This window comes from Gorilla gorilla, chromosome X, assembly GCF_029281585.2.
Source record: "Gorilla gorilla gorilla isolate KB3781 chromosome X, NHGRI_mGorGor1-v2.1_pri, whole genome shotgun sequence".
Lineage (NCBI taxonomy): Eukaryota > Metazoa > Chordata > Mammalia > Primates > Hominidae > Gorilla > Gorilla gorilla.
In genome coordinates, this window is record NC_073247.2 from 134,607,244 (window position 1) to 134,626,738 (window position 19,495).

Consider the following 19,495-nt stretch of genomic DNA (forward strand, 5'->3'; position numbering starts at 1 on the left):
ATCCCCACTTTAGTTACCAAAGATAAATATGCCAGTGCCCTCAGTGCTCTCTCTCCACCTGACAAACTAATTCATGCTGAGCTATTGATCACTGGGAATATCTTGATGATTTACACTATACAAAAAAGTATCCCCACTTTAGTTACCAAAGATAAGTATGCCAGTGCACGAAGTGAATTTCTGGCCCTCTGGCAATATAGTGGGAATTTTACTTGGGATATAAAGACATAATTGGGGTGTCCTTTAAGTCATTAAAGGTGGCCTTCTGCTTCACCTACACAAAGGGCCAGCCCTTCGCATGACATCTAAGCTGAAACGAAGTTGTTCTATAAAAGCATTGTATCACATTAACCTGCTGACAGAGGTCTAAATATTTGGACATATCTTTGGAAACCCAGGAGTCTCTCTAAAAAGCGCTTGCTTTTTTAAAAAAATAAGTGGACAATATCTTAACAAATGGGAAAGTGCACAACTTTTCCTATTGCCCACACTAGTATCTTCTGACTGGTTTCTCCTTTAGACCTTTGAAAACATAATTATGGCCAGATTATCAAGTTCCTATGGAATTTAAGATTACCCAAACGAATCTTAAATATTCCATCATCTCCATGAAAAAATGGAAAGAAAACTCAAGTACCATTTTTATATAGCATTGTTTCCAAGGCATAGTGTATTCCAAGTTACAAAAAATTGCTTGATAAATGAACTTTTGGAAGTCAACCCATTTGCAAGTTAGGAACTGCCTATGTTATGCAAGTGGCAGTTTCCCAGCTTTTTAAACACTTAGCTGGAGAAGATCTTGAGATTCTTTGCTAATCAGAAGAAATCTAAATCTTTTCCATGGTTATATTTATCTCTTCTTTCCAACATGTAGTGAGAGACATAGACCACCATCTCCCATACTGGGTTATAAGTGTGCTTTGGTGCATTACAAAAATATCCTTGGTAAGTAAAGGCATTTTTGAGACGTCAAATTTTCTCTTGCCTTCCACAGATTCACACTTTCCCAGGGTCCCCCTAAATAAATAAAATCTACCTGGAAACTTCAAACAAATGGCAATATTAATGGCATTCCCTTTCAAGCAAGGGGAAGAAACAAAACCAAAACCTAGATTAAAGGTTTAGTCAGAGACTATTCATGAGGATGTCAATACCACACAAATTAATCTCCATCTCCTGTATCGACACTTGCAGGAAAGAGACTGATTTTCTTAGCCTTGCTTACACGGCCCTTCACAATCAGGCCCTAGCTTAATTTTCTACGCTCTCCTCTCTTTCTTCCTACACCAGTCAGATGTTCCCTTCATTGGTCCCTAAATATCAGTGCCTGTGTGTCTTTGCTTGCATCATCTCCCCTGCCTGACTGTGTCAGACTGCTTCTCTTCACTAACAAGAGGAAGCCTATTATATTGTAAGAAGAATGGTTTCCGGAGTCAGAAAAGCCTAGAGTTCAGATCCAGGCTCCGCCATTTAACAGTCATGTGCCTTTAGGCAATGTTGCTTAGTTTTAAACCTCAATACCTTCACCTGAAAAGTGAAAATATTAATGTTGCCTACTTTGTAGAAATATTACAAGGGTTAAATGAAATAATGCATGTAAGGCACCTAGCCAATACTAGATTTCCAATAATTGGGGTTTATTATTCTTATGATGATCATCCTTTTTCATTTTCTAAGTCATAGCTCATAACTCAACTTCCATCACAGCCCATGAAGATAGATCCACTTTTTCTGAACTCTAATATTTATAGCATATATATCACATGTTTAGCACTTTAATATTGCTCATTTTATTTGTAGATAAAAATATTTTATGTTCCCAACTACACTGAAAGCTCATGTAGGGCTAGGACTATGTCAATCTCTGTATTCCCCCCAGATAATCTTTGGTACAGAAGGAGAACTCTCAAAACATTTGTTGATTGTCTAGGATTATAGATGCAGAATCAGTAATCACTTATTCATGGTGATGACATAAGGATTGAAAGGTAACAAAATTATATAATAAATAATGTTGCTTGCAGCTATCATTTTATTGAACACTTACTATTATTAAATACAATATGTAATGAGTGCTTACTATATGGGAGACACTCTGCCAGACACTTGACAAATATTGGGGCATTTCATCCTCACAGCAGCACAGTGAGGTAGGTATTACCAGCTTTATTTCACAGATGGGGAAACTGAGTCTCAGATTGTGTAAATTTTTCAGGGTCACATCATAAAGTGGAGGAACCAAGATTCAAACCTAGATCATTTTACTCTGGATTTTGAGTTCTTAACCAACAAGTATACTAGGGACATAGAATGTCATAAGGACCTTGCAAATTGCCAAAGGTAAGGTCACCGTCGGTAACCAGACTTCACCTTTCTAAGATGGAAATGTGTACATATTAGGAAGATTTTCAGCATTCATTTTCGAAAAGAACAAGTAAATTCTAGACCAGACTATCCTTATACTCATCCAGTGCATGTAATTCCTGATCATTCTTGAATTGAGGATTTAATCTCTATGGGGGGAAAAAGGAGGGTGATCAAGGGGAGGCAGATAGATGGGCAGATGGCTGGGGGAGTGGATGGCCATGTGGGAGAGTACAAGGACTGTTGCCTGCTGTGTCACAGGAAGGCTCAATGTCCATCAAGGGAAGAAAACGATTGAGAAATGCTGAACAGTGCAACACACCAAATGGAATAAGAGCCTATTCATCCACTTGGAGCAAGAAAAAAGTAACAGTGCCCACTGCCTGTGTGGGTGTTTTTGGCCTTTTCCAGCAAGGTGTATGTTTAAAAAAAGATTAGTACAATAGGGCACGAACAGTCCTATTGAAAACAGCCGCCTGCATAGACTTGGCAGATTTGTACTGTGGAACAGTTCCGTCTGACATTTAAAATGTGGCAAAACTACTTAAATTCAATTTAAAAATAAATTTTCTATAGCCCCTTATTTTCTTCTTATAAGCATAAGTTCAATGAAGACAGCATCATGAGCTTTACATGATGCCCTTCAGAATAAATGCTTGCCAAAGACAAGAATATGTGGCACTAAGTGATGACAAGCTGATTAGGCTGCAATGATTCCCAGGCTCATACCCAAGAAGGCTGCTCCCTCAAGAAAGAAAAGTTTTAGGAGCAATTTGGATTGGGATTTAGAGCTGGGATGCAGCTCAAAACCACTGCAACCAAGTTCACAAAAGGAACATAAGATCTCTCTGGAAAAGGGTGATTCATTTTAATCAACAAATAGCAGAGTAAAGGGAACAATAAGTGACATTTTCTGTAGTGTCACTGAGACACCAGTGATAGGGCTGCAATCTGATTTGTGAAAAGTAGTTGTATTTGGTAAGAAGGGTTGCAAAACTCAGGTTAAATAGGTTACATAGCATTGCTACCGGCTTATTCTTGTTCTGAAGGGTAAAGATTCAAAATGCTTCTTGAGGACCTGAATAGACAGACTTCTTTTTCTCCAGTGACATACTTGCTCAAAATCATCGGTCCACATCTTCCAATTTATTCTCTTGCTTTCTTCTTTAGGTCTTCTGCTTAAAATCATTGCCAGGAGCTAGAGAACATACGATCACTATATAATACAAGCTTCCTTATTTTGAGCCTTTCAGAGGGAAATTCTGCCCTTCTTCTTATCAAGCTTCTGCCTCTGTCTGTCCCATTAACAAGACCTCCACAAGAGAAGGGGAGTTGGTACGCTTATCAAAGCCTGAAACACAGAATGTGAATGTTGAACACTGGGTATAGGTTTATTTCCAGAACCCATTCATGACACTGTCTCATTTGTACTTCTATAAAGGATCTCTATCATTGGTGCAGACTCAGTCATCCTCTACCTCCATACCTTCTTGCACTTACTTTCTCCCCTCAGGAACAAACCTGGCATTCTTTTTGTCTTCTCTATGTGCCAGTCTATGTAGCTGGTTGGATCAATGGACAGAGGGCCCTTCTTGAGATCTGGCTTCCTCCCTTCTCTCCCAGCTACCTTCTGTCCCAAACAGCCACACCTGAGTACACAGGTCTCAAGATTAGGAGTGTAGAAATGAGTAAAGCCTCCATTAAGCTTCCAACTCAGTTTTCTTCAAAAACCCTATGTTGTTTATTATTGAGTACTGGCTCAGCTATTAAGTATTAATTAGATTACCATTTTGTTATTGTACACATAGCTTCCTTGACACAGAACCCTGCAAGAAGGAAGTCACTGAGAAGGTGGGAACAAAAAGCTTCAATGACTGGTGTCCTTATTAGGACACAGACACAGATGCACACAGAAGGAAGATGGCCATGTCAAGATGGAGGCAGAGATTGGAGTGATGCAGCCACAAACCAATAGACACCAAGGATTGTCAGCACCCACCAGAGACTAGATAGAACATAATGAAACAGACCCTCCCTCAGAGCCCCCAGCCCCCAGAAATAGACAATTCTGAGGACATCTTGATTTCAGACTTCCATCCTCCTGTACTGTGAAATAATTGATTTCTGTTGTTTTGAGCCATCCAGCTTATAGTCCTTTGTACAGCAGCCCTAAGGAAACCAATACAGCATTCACAATGTGAAAGTTGTACATTTCTCAGGCAATGTAATGAGTTCCATTTCAGACATGTTGAATCTGAAATGAAGTGATGTCCTGAAAGCGCCTGGACCTGGGTTACTGAAGAAAGGATGCAAAGGTCGAGGTGAGGAGGCAGACACTGGAACTTGTCAGAGGAGAGATGGGGACTTAGAAAAACTTAGATGTGAATAGAATTAGATACATAGGGTAAAAATTGTAAAGCATGGGATGATCATCTGAAGGTTTGGGTGTTTTCTTTTAAATAGCATGGTCTATAATACCATTCTGAGCTGATCGAAACCCTACCTATGACTCACGTTCTGAAATTAGAAATATATCTCGTCTCAATTACTAAAATAGACCCCTATATTTCCCTTTCGCCTCCATTTTCACCTTTCTCTTATCCATCCTTCTCGGTATAGCTAGAGTAAACTTCCTAATTAGAAAATCCTTTTATGTTACTCTTTCCTTAAAATGATTTATTTATCCATTTATCCTCAGCATGATTTCTAAAACTCTTGCTAATATGACCCTGGTCAATTTTAAATGAGTGTCTCTCAAAATTTGTGTTGACAAGAATCACTTGGCATGTTTGTCCTATACCAGCAATAGATTCAGTAAGTCTGAGATGCCTGGAACCTATAATATCTGAAACATGTTCACAGACTCATAAAATTTTAAAAGCTGAAATAAGCCTTAAAGATAATCTAAGTTCCAGCTGGGCACTGTGGTGTGTGCCTGTAGTCCCAGCTACTCAGGAGCCTGAGGTGGGGGGATCACTTGAGCCCAGGAATTTGAGGCCAGCCTGGGAAACAGTAAGACACCATCTCAAAAAACAAACAAACAAACAAACAAACAAACAAAACACCTTTCACACTCTATGTAGACATCCCCTCCATAGATTGTCTCACAGATAAGTCACCAGCCTCTGCATCTGATCTCACAGTTGAAAGGCTCTAAAAAGTCCAAATTTCATCCGATAAGAGGAACATCCAGGGATGGTGACAAGAGCACTGGGTCTAGTCAGAATTTAGGTGCTTTGTCATCTTGAGCAAATCACTTGATCTATCTGAGATTCAGTATACTATTCTGTAGAAAGGCAGGAACGTGGAAGGCAGCATAGTATAATAGTTAAAAGTATGAACTAGAGCCCAAATTGACAGGATTCAAATCAAACCTTGGCTCTGCTAGTTACTAGATGTGTGATCTTGGGCATGTTACTTAACCTTTCCATGCCTCAGGTTAGTCATCTGAAGGTGCACCTGATAATAAGAATAACTAACTCATGGTGAAATGTCAATGAGTCTATTTATGCAACGTGCTTGACACATAGTAAGTACAATGTATCTGCTATTAATATTTTCTGTTAAATTGGGGTAAAATACCTGCTGTAACTACCTAATAGAGTTGGCATAACAATAAAAATCACATAACATGATGTATGATAATGCACTTAATAAAGTACCATATAAACATTATCAGATTTAGTTGAAATCTGTTAGTTCTAAATCTAACCTCAGAATGCCCAGACTAAATTTTGTACTTTTTCTACGTATCTGAAGACAGTTTATTTTGTACCATCAGGCTTAGCAACTTCAGTGTTTTCAACAATTTCTTATATTACATAGCTATGGCCTCTTAATTATCTTAGTCATATTTTTATAGATGTGTTTTCATTCATTCTAGTTTTAAATTTATCAAACATTTCATGGACACCAATCACATTTTAGGCACTATGCTACACTCTGGTGATATAACCATGAATAAAACACAGTTCCTGTCTTCAAAAAAATGTCCAGTGGTCAAAACCCTTCTTAAAAGAATAACATCAGCAACGAATGTTACAAAAAGAAAACTGTCTGGTCCAATGCACTTCTACTGTTCTGTTAATACATTTTTATGTATATAGCCCAAGGCTTCATTAGCATGGTTGATCAGTGTTGATTCATATTGGCCATATAACCTTTTTATATATAAGTCCTAGGTTATAACCCTCTAAGTCTTATAGATAAAAACTTCTATTAAACCAGATTGTCCACACCCTGCATTTGTTGATTTAAAACCTGACAGCTAGAACTTGAAATTTACACCTATTAAATGCCCAATTATTATTTCACCCCATTTTTCTAGAAGGAAACAAGTTTTTAAGATCTACAGAGTTGATAGGCATTTTATCTACATTTTTACCCAATTAATTGATTAAAATGATGAAGAGAATATGATTAGAAACTTCCATTCTGATTGCCATAAATTCACTAATTAGTATGTTTGGACTGGAGTTATTCAATTAGTTAAGGAACCACATAACACTGTCACCATACAGCTCACATTCCAGGCACTCAAATGATAACAGCAAACGTTTATTGAGCAATTACTAGATTTTGCTCTAAAGTCCTTAAACATTGTTCTAAATATTTTGCGTATATAAACACATTTTACCTTCACAAGATTCATAAGAAATAGGTACTACATGGGTTTTGATTTTATAGATCACACAACTGAGACACTAATAGATGAGCTCAATTGCCTGAGCTCTCACAACTAGTAAGTGATAGAGCCACGGGTTCAAATTCACAAGTCTAGTGCTACAGTCCACAAGCAATCACTATGATATGAGTTTATTTGTTATTGACCTAATGAAATGGGATTAATTTGTCGTAATCTTTGGTGAAGCCATACTGGTTCCTGGTGACTAACACTGCCGTTTTTTAGTACTTGCAACCTATTTCTTTATGAATTGTCTAGACTATTCCATTAAGGATTGATGTGAAGCTCACTAGTCTATCATTTTTAGAATTTTATCCCTTCCTTTTTAAAAAATAAATTATGAGTACTTTTGTAATTGCATTCAGCCAGAGACCCCTCTAATTGGATTAATACGGTGTTTTCTGACCTATGACTAAGAAGGCTGCTTGCATATTATAATTTAAAGTCAACTTTCCAAATTCCACTAAATATTTAATGAGTGTCCTTGACAGAAAGGCAGAAAATCTAACTAAAATCTCAAAAATGGCTCTTTAAACTCATTCACTGAGAAAGAAAATGAAACAGAAGACAAGAAAGTTTATATTCCAAGCAGAAACTTGTAATTATCACATTGGACCACGCATCTGTCTAGCCACCTTCTGTTCACAAGATGAAATTCAAACTGTTGATGTGCTGGCTTGCTATTCCTGTTAGTCTAGTTTCCTCCTGTGTGCCTGCAGGTAGGAATGCTCTGCATTGCTATTTTATTTCACTGACATTTTGAGAAAGTAGAATGACCCTTCTGTTTTTATCACCCTGTCCCTAATAGGATCTCTTACCAGATTGCCCCCAGAAAAAGCTATTTATTGTTATTTCCTTTTATTGTTTTCTTTTTTGTCTTTCTGCTAACTTTCCATGGAGAAAGTTTATGTGAGCATTTGATTGGGGTGGGGGCGGGTGGGAGAGTGAGAAGAATAAATTGCTGGCTTTGATTCTTGGCTATGAACTGCAGCAGATTTTTGGCCAAAATTGTTCATTTCTATCAATTTAATAAGAATTCTTAACCCCAAAAGTTGAAAAAGAAAATCCTAAAAAATTTAGATTATGATTTTCTGACTTTTGTACTATAGACCATGAGTTTAGAATTTCTTTTAAGTGTGTTTAAGGAGGAAGTGACTGTATACTCAACTAAGTTTTGAGAAATTTTTACATGATATTTTCTATGTAAGTAAACTTTTACAATTTCAGTCAATTTTAATTATTATTAAATATTTCCTATAATTTTAATTATAAATAACTTCAATAATTACAATTATTTACAATTTCAATTATTATTTATAATAAATATTAAGTTAATGTTTATTGAGCACTCACTGTGTTCAGGAACTATTGTAAGTTCTGGGAATAAAATGGTGAGGTGAATAGGGCAAATATGGTTCCTGCCCTCATGGACATAACATCCTACCTAATTGGGAACATAGAAAATACACAAGTCAATGAATACATAAATGAGATAATCATATAATAATAAATGCTTTGAATTCAATAAAACAGGGGGATGAGATTGAGTATGGCAGGAGAATGAGTTGGAAGCACTTTAGATAGGATCATTAGCGAAGGGATCTCCAAGAAGCTGATATTGACCTGAAACCTAGACTGTTACAACTGGAATAGCAAGGAGAAGAATGGGCATGGAGAACAATGAATACTGGAAATGCCCTCAGGCAGGAAACAGTTTAGTGTCATCAAGGAATAACAAGAGAGTCCATACAGCTGAAGCAGGGTGATATAAGGGGAAGAATGATGCCAAATGATGCTTATGTAGGACCTAGTAGCCCTGATAGAGATTGAGCCATTTTCAGCAGGAAAGTGACTTAATTCAATTTACATCGAGATTTGAGAAGTACTATCTTAGAGAAATCTGCTTAGCATTTTAAATCCAGTAGTTCCCAAGCATAATTGGTCACTAGAAACTTTCATCCCTATAGAACACATTTTAGCATCTTGCATAATAGCATCCCATAGCTCACCATTTTAGGAAATACTTGTTGAGATAAATTTATGAACGAAATAATCCATTTTGCAGTAATATGAGATGTTTGAGAATGTGTGGAAAATACAGATGAATACAGGGAGACAGATGAAGTATACAAATACAGACCTTTTTGCCCTAGTTTTAGACAGGGTACTGAATATATCACAGGGTACTGAATATTTCATAGGGTTGGGCTGGGTTTTGAGAGGAGGAAGTTTTATATCCTTATAAAATAACCACATTTTCTCATCTCAAACGCTTCTACTACTTGTTTTCAAGAAGACTTCTATTTTACCTAGTCTCCTCCCAAATATTTGCTCATAGAAAGTCCTGGAGGAAAAACACCTCGACCAAGACTCATGTTTGTGTGGTCTGCTTTAAGAAACCAATCAGTAATACACTTATTTATTGCAATATGAATCTTTCAGAAGAAGAAAGGAAGATAGGGAAGTGAGTAAGAAGAGATAGCTGAGTACTAGGTGAGAGAAAGGGAATATTCAAGTTGAATTTATGGAGCTCCCATCCATGCTTACCAGGATCGTTCCATAAGCCATGTCATCTGCTCCTTGTGAGATATCAGAAAGATAAAGACAAGATGAACTTGAGGGAAAGAGTGAGAAATTGATGGGAAACAATCTAGTTGAGCAGTTAATAGCATAAGCTTTGAAATCAGCCTCAGGTTCCAGACCCAGCTCTGCCACTTCCTAGCTTAAGACAAGTTAATTAGTTCTGTGTTGTCCAGTGGAACTTTCTGCAATAATGAAAATATCCTTTATCTGAGCTGTCCAGTAGCTTAGCCACCAGCCACATGGGGCTATTGGGCACTTCAAGTATGGCTAGTGCAACTTTGGAGTTGAAATTTTAATTAGCTTACATTTAAATTTAAAGAGCCACATGTAGCTACTAATTACCAAGTTGGGTGATGCAGCTCTACGTGTTTGGAATTCTGGGACTGATGTGAAGAGAAAATATTTGAAATACCTCTGGATTCAGAAGGGGGAAAAGCCAAGAGATAAAAAAGAGGGAAAATTTTAAAGGTGAGACAAAGAAAAGGAATGAAACTTCCAAAATAACTGAGATAAGAATGTAAGAAATACTATTCTTAGTTCTATCATCCAGCCAAATAGAAATCTTATAAGAGAATAAGATGATTGTCACCTATGGCATCCCTTTAAGAAGGTGAACGGTAAGACCCACCATATATGTACCTTTCCCTTACGTCTAGCACCCAAAAGTCTCTCTCAGCCCTTCTCAACATTTTTTCTATTTTCAGCCTGCATCACTTCCTAAGGTAACCAGTTCCATATGTTTACCACCTGCTGGATAAAGTGATATTTTTATTTTATTGCATTCAAACTACCACCTCTAGCTCCAAGTAATAGTACTTTTCTTTGATGAGTTCCATTTGCTTTAAAGATATACCGAAATAACCCAATGACAAACGAACATTCCAATTCTTCTCCTGAAGGCTTGGCTAATATAACTGCATTTGGTCCTCAGAGGACTCAGAGTCAGATGGAATATTCTGTGGTCTCATAGTTTGTTCTAGCCTGCCTTGGCACTTGAAATCCCTTTGGTTAAGGTATTCTATTGGGTAAAGGCTTTGCTTTTAGTTACCCATTAAAATACAAGTGTGCCAGAACTGTAGTCAAAAGCAATCACATAACACCTTGACTTACTGTTTTCCTACATTGGATTCTGAGGACCTGGGACCATGTCAGTTTGGATTTGGAAAGATTGTATAGAGAAAGGTCTGAATCATGGAGGATCTGCTGCCCAGGGCAAAGTATCACAAAGTGAATCAGTACAACAGTCCTGTGCATTTGTAGAGGAAACAAGAAAAAAAAGACTTGAATAACGACATTAAACAATACCAGTTTCAAAATTTAAATTTGTTTCTCCTCCTTCACTGTGGGACTTTTTTTGTTGCTTCATTGTCTCACAGTGGAAGGTCCAAGATAGAGGATGCAGAATGACAGCATGAAACTGTTCTAACTCCCTTCATACTCAACTGATTGAAAAGATTGGTAATAAACAATGAAAACTTTTTCATTGGACTGATCCTCTTACTGAGGACTTTATTTGGCCTTTGAGTATTTTCTAGCCAACCTTCTTTATATGGATATTTTAATTGTCTCTGTGAAGCCTTCAGTTTGGCTCCTTTGACTACATCCTCCCTGAATCTGTCAGTAATATAACAATGCATCATTTTGTCCCAGTCCTACATCTTGTTAATGACACTAGTCTAGTACAAACTGAGTTCAAAGATAAGTATTCATGTAATTACACTGCTTATAGAACACTATGTTCTTCATTAAATTTAACAAATAGTTCTTGAGCATCTGCTATGTAGGGCTATAGAGGACATGAGCATAAATTTAAAAAGTAATCCCTGCCTTCAAGAAACATATTATATGTGGAATATTGTGTCCCTCTACCATACATTATTCAATATTTATTTTATTTATTTATTGTATTATTAGTATTTACTATGTCAGAAACTGCCCTAGGAATTGAGTAGGTGGCAAACAAGACAAGCACATTCTCTGCCCTCAGAGAGCTTTGTATCTCACCAATGTTTGTGGTTTATTTTGGTGTGAGGTTCAGCTCATCTTAGTTTACCCAGAGTGAAAGTCATTTATTTGGGCATCCATTTTATGTCTCCCTTAGGAGAGGCATCAATGGAGAAGAGGATATTTAATATAAGGTTGGAAGGATTTCATAAAACAAGAATAAAAAGAAGACATTTGAGTCAGTAGAAACCAGCATGACTAGAGTGATGGATGTATCCAAGATATACAAATAGTCAAGTCTGGAAGGATAGTAGAGTTCATGAAGTGAATTTAAAAAAAATAAAGCTGGAAATTCAATTGATAGAATATTAAAGAAAGCCTTGAATGCTAGGGTAAGAATTCAATTCTTAATTCACTAGACAGGGTTCAATTATATGTTTTTATGCTTAGAATTTTTGAGCAAAGAAATGATATGAGCAAATGCAAACTTTCAGTAGATTAATCTGACATCTTGTGTGTTGGATGGCTAGGAAATTAGAAAAACAGAAGGAAGGGAGATGAATTAGAAGGCTTTTATAATAGTCAAGACAAAAGGCAATGAAGGCCTATACAGGGAGAGTGTCAGTGGGCATGGAAAGAAGTAGATAGGTCCAACAATAAAATCTACATGACTTGGAAACTCACAAATTTTATGTAGAAAAAATCAGAGGATGACAAAGGTGGGCTGGAAGAAAGAATCATATCTTGCACATTAGTTATAAATAAAAAAGTAAATAAAGTTTATTTCAATTTCTGAGGGTTCCCTAGAGATCCTCTCATTTGAGAAATGGCATAGCAATATTAAAAAGAAATGAGGAGTTTATATAATCCATATATCTAAGGGTATGACTATGTTCAATTCAACACATGCTTTATTGAAACTCTATTGTGCCCTAAGCACCCTTCAAGGCACTGGGGGTAAAATGGTGAAGGAAAATAGGCATGGCTCCTGCCTTTAAAATGTTATAGTCTTCTATGTCTCAAAGAACTAAAAGTAGAACTACCATTAGACCTGGCAATCCCACTACTGGGTATCTGCCCAAAGGAAAAGAAGTCATTATATGAAAAAGACACCTGAATTCATGTGTTCATCACAGCACCATTCACAATAGCAAAGTCATGGAATCAACCTAAGCATACATCAATGGTTGATTGGATAAAGATAATGTGGTATATATTCACTATGGAATACTATCCAGCAGCCATAATGAATAATGAAATCATGTCCTTTCCTACAACATGGATGGAGCTGGAGGCCAATATCCTAAGTGAACAAATTCAGAAACAGACAATAAAATATTGCATATTCTCATTTTTAAGAAGGAACTAAACAATGGATACTCATGGACTAATGATGGAAACGATAGACATCGGGGACTCCAAAAGTAGAGAGGGTTGAAAAATTACCTTAGGTACAATACTCAATATTTGAGTGGTGGGTACACTAGAAGCCCAGTCTCCACAATTATGCAATGTACCCATATAACAAACATGCACATATACCCTCTGAATCGAAAATTTTTAAAAAAATAAGAGAACAATAACAAAAATCTGGGGTACTAAATGTTTGTAGATAGAAATTTACGCCTAGCTCAAAACTACCACACAAAGAACTTCTCCCCTTAGTACTTACCGGTAAGCAAAAATAAGCATAAACCAAAACAAAAAGTTTACTCTTCCGAATTAAATAGCTAGATAATAATCTGATAGTAATTAATTTAAAACATATTTCATGAGCATATACTCTATGTTAGAGTCTGTTCTAGGTGCTATAACACGACAATGAGCAAAACAGCTAAAAAAAATCCTTACATTCTAGTAGAGTAGATTGACTCCCCAAAAGTAAACAAATAGAATAATTTCATAGAATAATTGTCACGAAAAATGGAACTAGGTAACAGAATAAAGTGGCTGGGGTGATGTGGTTTACTTTCGATAGGGTGTCCAGGAAACGGCTTCTTGAGGAGGGAGCGAATCACACAAAATACCTAAAGAAAAGGTCCACCAAGCAAAAGGAAAAGCAAGTATGAAGGTCCTCCAAAAGAAAAGAACATGGCAAGTTAAAAGGACAGAAAAAAGCCAGTATGTCTGGAATAGAACGAGCAAGAAGAAGAGAGGTAGGAGATAGAGAAGTAGACAAAGACAGGCTATGGAGGGTTCTGTAGGTCATGGTAAGGAGTTTGGCTTCACTCTCAGTATATCAAAGAGTTTTTAAAATAACATGATTTAATTTACATTTTTTAAAGGATAGCTCTGGTTGCTGTGCTGAGAATAGACTCTAGAGGTGCAAGAGTAAAGGGAGATCTCTTAGGAGGCTATAAATACAATATATCTCTTGAATTTTTATGGAAAAACACAGTGTTTCTACCTTGAAGAAAAAAAGAGAACCTATAGTATAAAAACTGTCCAATCACTTGTCGATTTTTGTTCCAATATAGAGCAATAAAATTATACTTCATAGTAAATGGTAAGAAATTATACCAACTTTTGGCTATTTAGGCAATTTCTTCATTCATTCATTCAACAAATGTTTATGCAGTGGCTCCCAAGTGCTATGCACTGTGCTAGACCCTGGGGATACAATTGCAACCAAAACAGAAATAGTCCCTTCCCTCATAGAGTTTTTAATATTGTGTGGAAGACAGACATTTATGAAATATGCACATACATAATCACAAGCCATGATAAATGCTATAAAGGGAAAATGGGCTGCTCTACAATGATTATCCTATAAATGTTTTGCAATGAGTATACGGTCATCTGCAGTGACATTAAGATTGTGACACAAGTGAAAAGGGAAAACCCACATAGGAAATATCTTAACCCAGATTTCCAGTGTATTATTAGGCAACCCTTGTTGTCTAATGCACTCCCAATTATAACTGCACTCTCAATATCAGGGAAAGAATGAAATGTTACTGACTACACTAAAAAAGGGAGGAGATCCAAAAAGCAAATACAACAATCCCATGGAGAATCTGTTTGGTACATGGCATAGGGCTGGATGGGTCTTGGAGGGGAACTCCAATAAAGTAAGGACTCTATCCTAAAGAAATTATAGTTTCATCCCCTCAAAAAAAGAGGCCTTTCCTGATTGTCTCCATTATTCCAAGTCTAGGGATCCAAGACATCCTTCTCTGGAATCCCATGGCACCTGTTCATCTCTCTATGACTCAGGGACTCTAGGGCACTGCTTTTTTTTTTTTTTTTTTTGACAGAGCCTTGCTCTGTTGCCCAGGCTGGAATGCAGTGGCACAATCTCAGCTCACTACAATCTCTGCCTCCCAGGTTGAAGCAATTCTCATGCCTCAGCCTCCCAAGTAGCTGGGATTACAGGCACATACCACTGCACCTGGCTGATTTTTGTATTTTTTTTTTTTTTTTTTTTTTTTTAGTAGTAGAGACGGGATTTCACCATGTTGGCCAGGCTGATCTCAAACTCCTGACCTCAGCTGATCTGCCCGCCTCAGCCTTCCAAAGTGCTGGGAGGTGAGCCACCTCGCCCAGCCTGGTCATTGCGTTTTACCTCGTCTTTCTTCTCTGACTAGACAACAAGCCGCATAAGGCCAGTGACATTGACCAGCTTGTTCACCGAAGAATCTCCACATTTCAAATAAAAATGGCACATGATGGACACTCAATAAAAGTTTGATGAATTAACAATACAAGGTAAAAAGTAATAAACACTATGAGTGACATAAAGATAAGCTGCTATGCTCATTTATGGCAGAGAGAGGGTACTTCAAACTGAGATGAATCAGAGAAAGGTTAGGAGATGATTACCTTTGTGCTGGTCTATGAAGGTCAGACAGGATTGTATGTGGGTGTGACGGAAGACATGCCAAGTGAAGTGAATAGTGTGGAAAAAGGGGAAATGGAAAAATGCCAGGCATGCTTGTTAAAATAAAAGGACCACAGTGTGATTAGACAAAAGAAAATGAGAGGAAGTAATGGGAGGTGAGGTTGAAAACGTAGGTTAAGACTAAAGTGTGAAGGGCCTCGACTGTCAGATTCAGGGGTTTGATCATCTGACACCTGGTCCAATGCACTACAACATACAGGATTTGAAATCCAAGGATCTGTTTTCTAGTCTTAGATCTGCCATTTGTCAGCTATGTAACTTAAGGAAAACTATTAAACTCTGGTTGTTTGAGACTCTGAATCATTGGTACAATATACAAAAATTATGTCTGTCAAATTTGAGGTCAACATATGACATTCAAGAGGAGATTCCTGTAAATATTAGTGATATTTTGGAAATTTAAAAGAAATGGAGATGGGTTAGAAATAGTAATTTGGGAGTCATAAACACAGGACAGGTAGTTGAACCCACACTTTTTGAGAAAGAGTATTCAAAGTCAATATCTGGAAAAGGAATTTGTTCAAAAATGATTTGGATCAGTTTAGATTCATTCATTTCAATATATTTGAAGAACAAATAAAATCAGGCTGTCCTTTCACTATTAGCTTTCTCTTCCAGGATACTCTTGTATCCATGGAGAAACCAGCTCGCCACACCAATTTCAGACATATGCAACCTTTTTTTTTTTTTAGCCACTCAAATCTGTACCTCCTCCCATCACAGAAGACAAACATCTCTATTGAGATTGTTCACCAGATTATATACACAATTTTTATTTTTATCACTGTCATCTACAGTTAATTGATGCTTTTTGAATTCTATTGCAAATTATTCAAGTCGCAAAAAACTTCTTAAAAATACTCTCAGAGTAACAGCTTTTCCCCATAAATCCATTTATATTGGGGAATTCTTCTAATCAGAAGTAGTGAATAAAGTTGGGCTTCTTAGACCCTCAACCCTCACCATATGCTCTAAATTCTTAGGGAGATCATGGCATATAAGGTTAAAGAGTTACTGATATGGTTTGGCTGTGTCCTGACCCAAACCTCATCTTGAACTGTAGTTCCCATAATCCCCATATGTCATGGGAGGGACCCGCTGGGAGGTAATTGAATCATGAGAGTGGTTACCTCCATGCTGTTCTCATGATAGTGAGTGAGTTTTCACGAGATCTGATGGTTTTATAAGGGGTTTTTCTCCCACTTCACTCTGCACTTCTGCCTGCCACCATGTGAAGAAGGACATGTTTGCTTCCGCTTCTGCCATGATTGTAAGTTTCCTGAGGCCTCCTCAGCCATGCTGACCTGTGAGTCAATTAAACCTCTTTCCTTTATAAATTACCCAATCTCAGTATGTCTTTACTAGCAGTGTGAAAAAGGACTAATACAGTAAATTGGTACCGGTAGAGTGGGGTGCTGCTATAAGGATATCAGAAAAGGTGGAAGAAACTTCGGAACTGTGTAACAGGCAGAGGTTGGAACTGCTTGCAGGGCTCGAAAGACGACAGGAAAATAAGGGAAAGTTTGGAACTTCCTAGAGACGTGGAGGGCTCAGAAGACAGGAATATGTTGGAAAGTTCGGAACTTCTTAGAGACTTGTTGAATGGCTTTGACCAAAATGTTAATAGTGGTATGGATAATAAAGTCCAGGCTGAGGTGGTCTCAGATGGAGATGAGGAACTTGTTTGGAACTGGAGCAAAGGTGATACATGTTATGTTTTAGCAAAGAGACTGGCGGCATTTTGCCCCAGCCCTAGAGATCTGTCAAACTTTGAACTTGAGAGAGATGATTTAGGGTATCTGGCAAAAGAAATTTGTAAGTGGCAAGGTGTTCAAGAGGAAGTTGAGCATAAAAGTTTGGAAAATTTGCAGCCTGACAAGCAATAGAAAAGAAAACCCCATTTTTCTGGGGACAAATTCAAGCCTGCTGCAGAAATTTTCATAAGTAACAAGGAACTGAATGTTAATGACCAAGACAATGGGAAAAATGTCTCCAGGGCATGCCAGAGACCTTCATAGCAGCCCCTCTCATCACAGGTCCAGAGGCCTAGGAGGAAAACATGTTTTCCTGGGCCAGGCCCAGGGCCCCCCTGCTGTGTGCAGGCTAGGGACTTGGTGCGGGGCATCCCACAAAGTTCAATCTCATCTTGAACTGTAGTTTCCATAATCCTCACATGTTGTGGGAGGGATCCTGTGGGAGGTAATTGAATCATGGGAGTGGTTACTTCCATGCTGTTCTTGTGATAGTGAGTTCTCACGAGATCTGATGTTTTCATTAGGGGCTTTTCCCCCACTTCACTGTGCCACCATGTGAAGAAGGATGTGTTTGCTTACCCTTCCACCATGATTGTAAGTTTCCCGAGCCCTCCCCGGCCCTGTGGAACTGTGAGTCAATTAAACCTCATTCCTTTATAAATTACTCAGTCTTGGGTACGTCTTTATTAGCAGCATGACAACAAACTAATACAGTTACCTTCAAGTCATCTAGTTCATCTTTCTTCTTCTTGCGATGGGTAGGTGGGTACCAAATAATACTTTGCAGACACTGTGTGAACCTCAGCCCCATTGACTGTGATTCTGATTCTATGTTGAACAACTGCTAGCTTCTTTTACTTAGGGGCTAAATTTTATCTCTATGCTTTGAGCTTTATCGTGGAGACCTGCTACAAACCTGAATGATTTTTCAAACTATGGCCCTGGCTCCTGCATGACTTGAGGTATTACTAACACCTACACTACTGCTAAGCACAACCCATGAGATCATCCTTGGACATTAATGATGACCACCAATGGAGCCAAACCAGATAACTATTTTTTTCACCAAACCAGATAACTTTGGACCTCTAGCCCCCTCCCACAGATCATAGTACTACAGATGGAACAGTCATCTTAGACTTTGGCATTGTTCATCTCATGTTTTTTCTCTTTCCCCACTGGTTTGATCTGCTGAAGTACCATGCACATCTAGCAATTGAGCCACTGGAAATTTGGCAACAAATGTATGGATGGCTTAGTGAAAATTTATTCCCCACTATTGGAAGAACAATACAAAGCATATGCCACCAGTATTTTCCACAGTGATGAGACTAAGCCAAAATGCATTTTAATTGAAAAGTTAGTAGTGTATCAGTAATATCAACTTCATATGGCAGCCTGCAATGAGCTACTCCAGCTCCCACACACATACACAGGAACTTGAAAATGAAGGCAACGAGGTTGCTTTCAGAATTATGAAGAAATCAATACATAATAAATGAGAACAAGAATAAGCAAAGTCGTTTTCAAGAAACAAATTTTTTGTAGGCCAGCAGAATTAGACTTCTAACCTGATTAACTGTATTAATATATCCACAGGAAGAATGTATCTATGAGAAGGGGAAATTGGGCAAACAGACATGGGAAAAATGATAGTCAACAAACAAATATTGCCTTTTGGTGATGCCCATCCAAGCACTGTCTAAGGAAAAATACCTTAGCCAAAGGATTTTGCATTCTGATTCCATTAATAAGACCATTCATCTCTATTGTGAAAATGACTATAGGAAGTTTGAGAGAATGGGTATCAAGTGTGTTATTCCCATTGGCAAGACCTCCCTTTATTTGAGATGTGTCAGTCTATCTTAGTTTTAAATAATTAAATATTCATTTCATCTAGACTCATATTAACCCGATGCAAACCTTATCAAGCATCACGGTTAAGTGACTTGCTTAAGGTCATACAATTTTGACTTGGCTTCTCATACTTGTCTGTCTAGAAAGAGAGATGTGTTGGTCCAAAAGACTTTATACATTCCAGTTCCTGTAAAATTTATGTGTCATTGTGATTTAATACACTGGTACCCTGATTATTATTTGGCTTCCCTTGCAGGTTACCCTAAAAGCAGAGAATTTCTGGTCATGCCAAAACAAGCATTTTTTTTCCTGTGTGACAATTATGTTCATCATTCATTAAGACTGAAATTCTAGTTCTAGACATTAGTTTTGTGAGAATAGTTAGTATGCATTTTCCTATTCTGATGG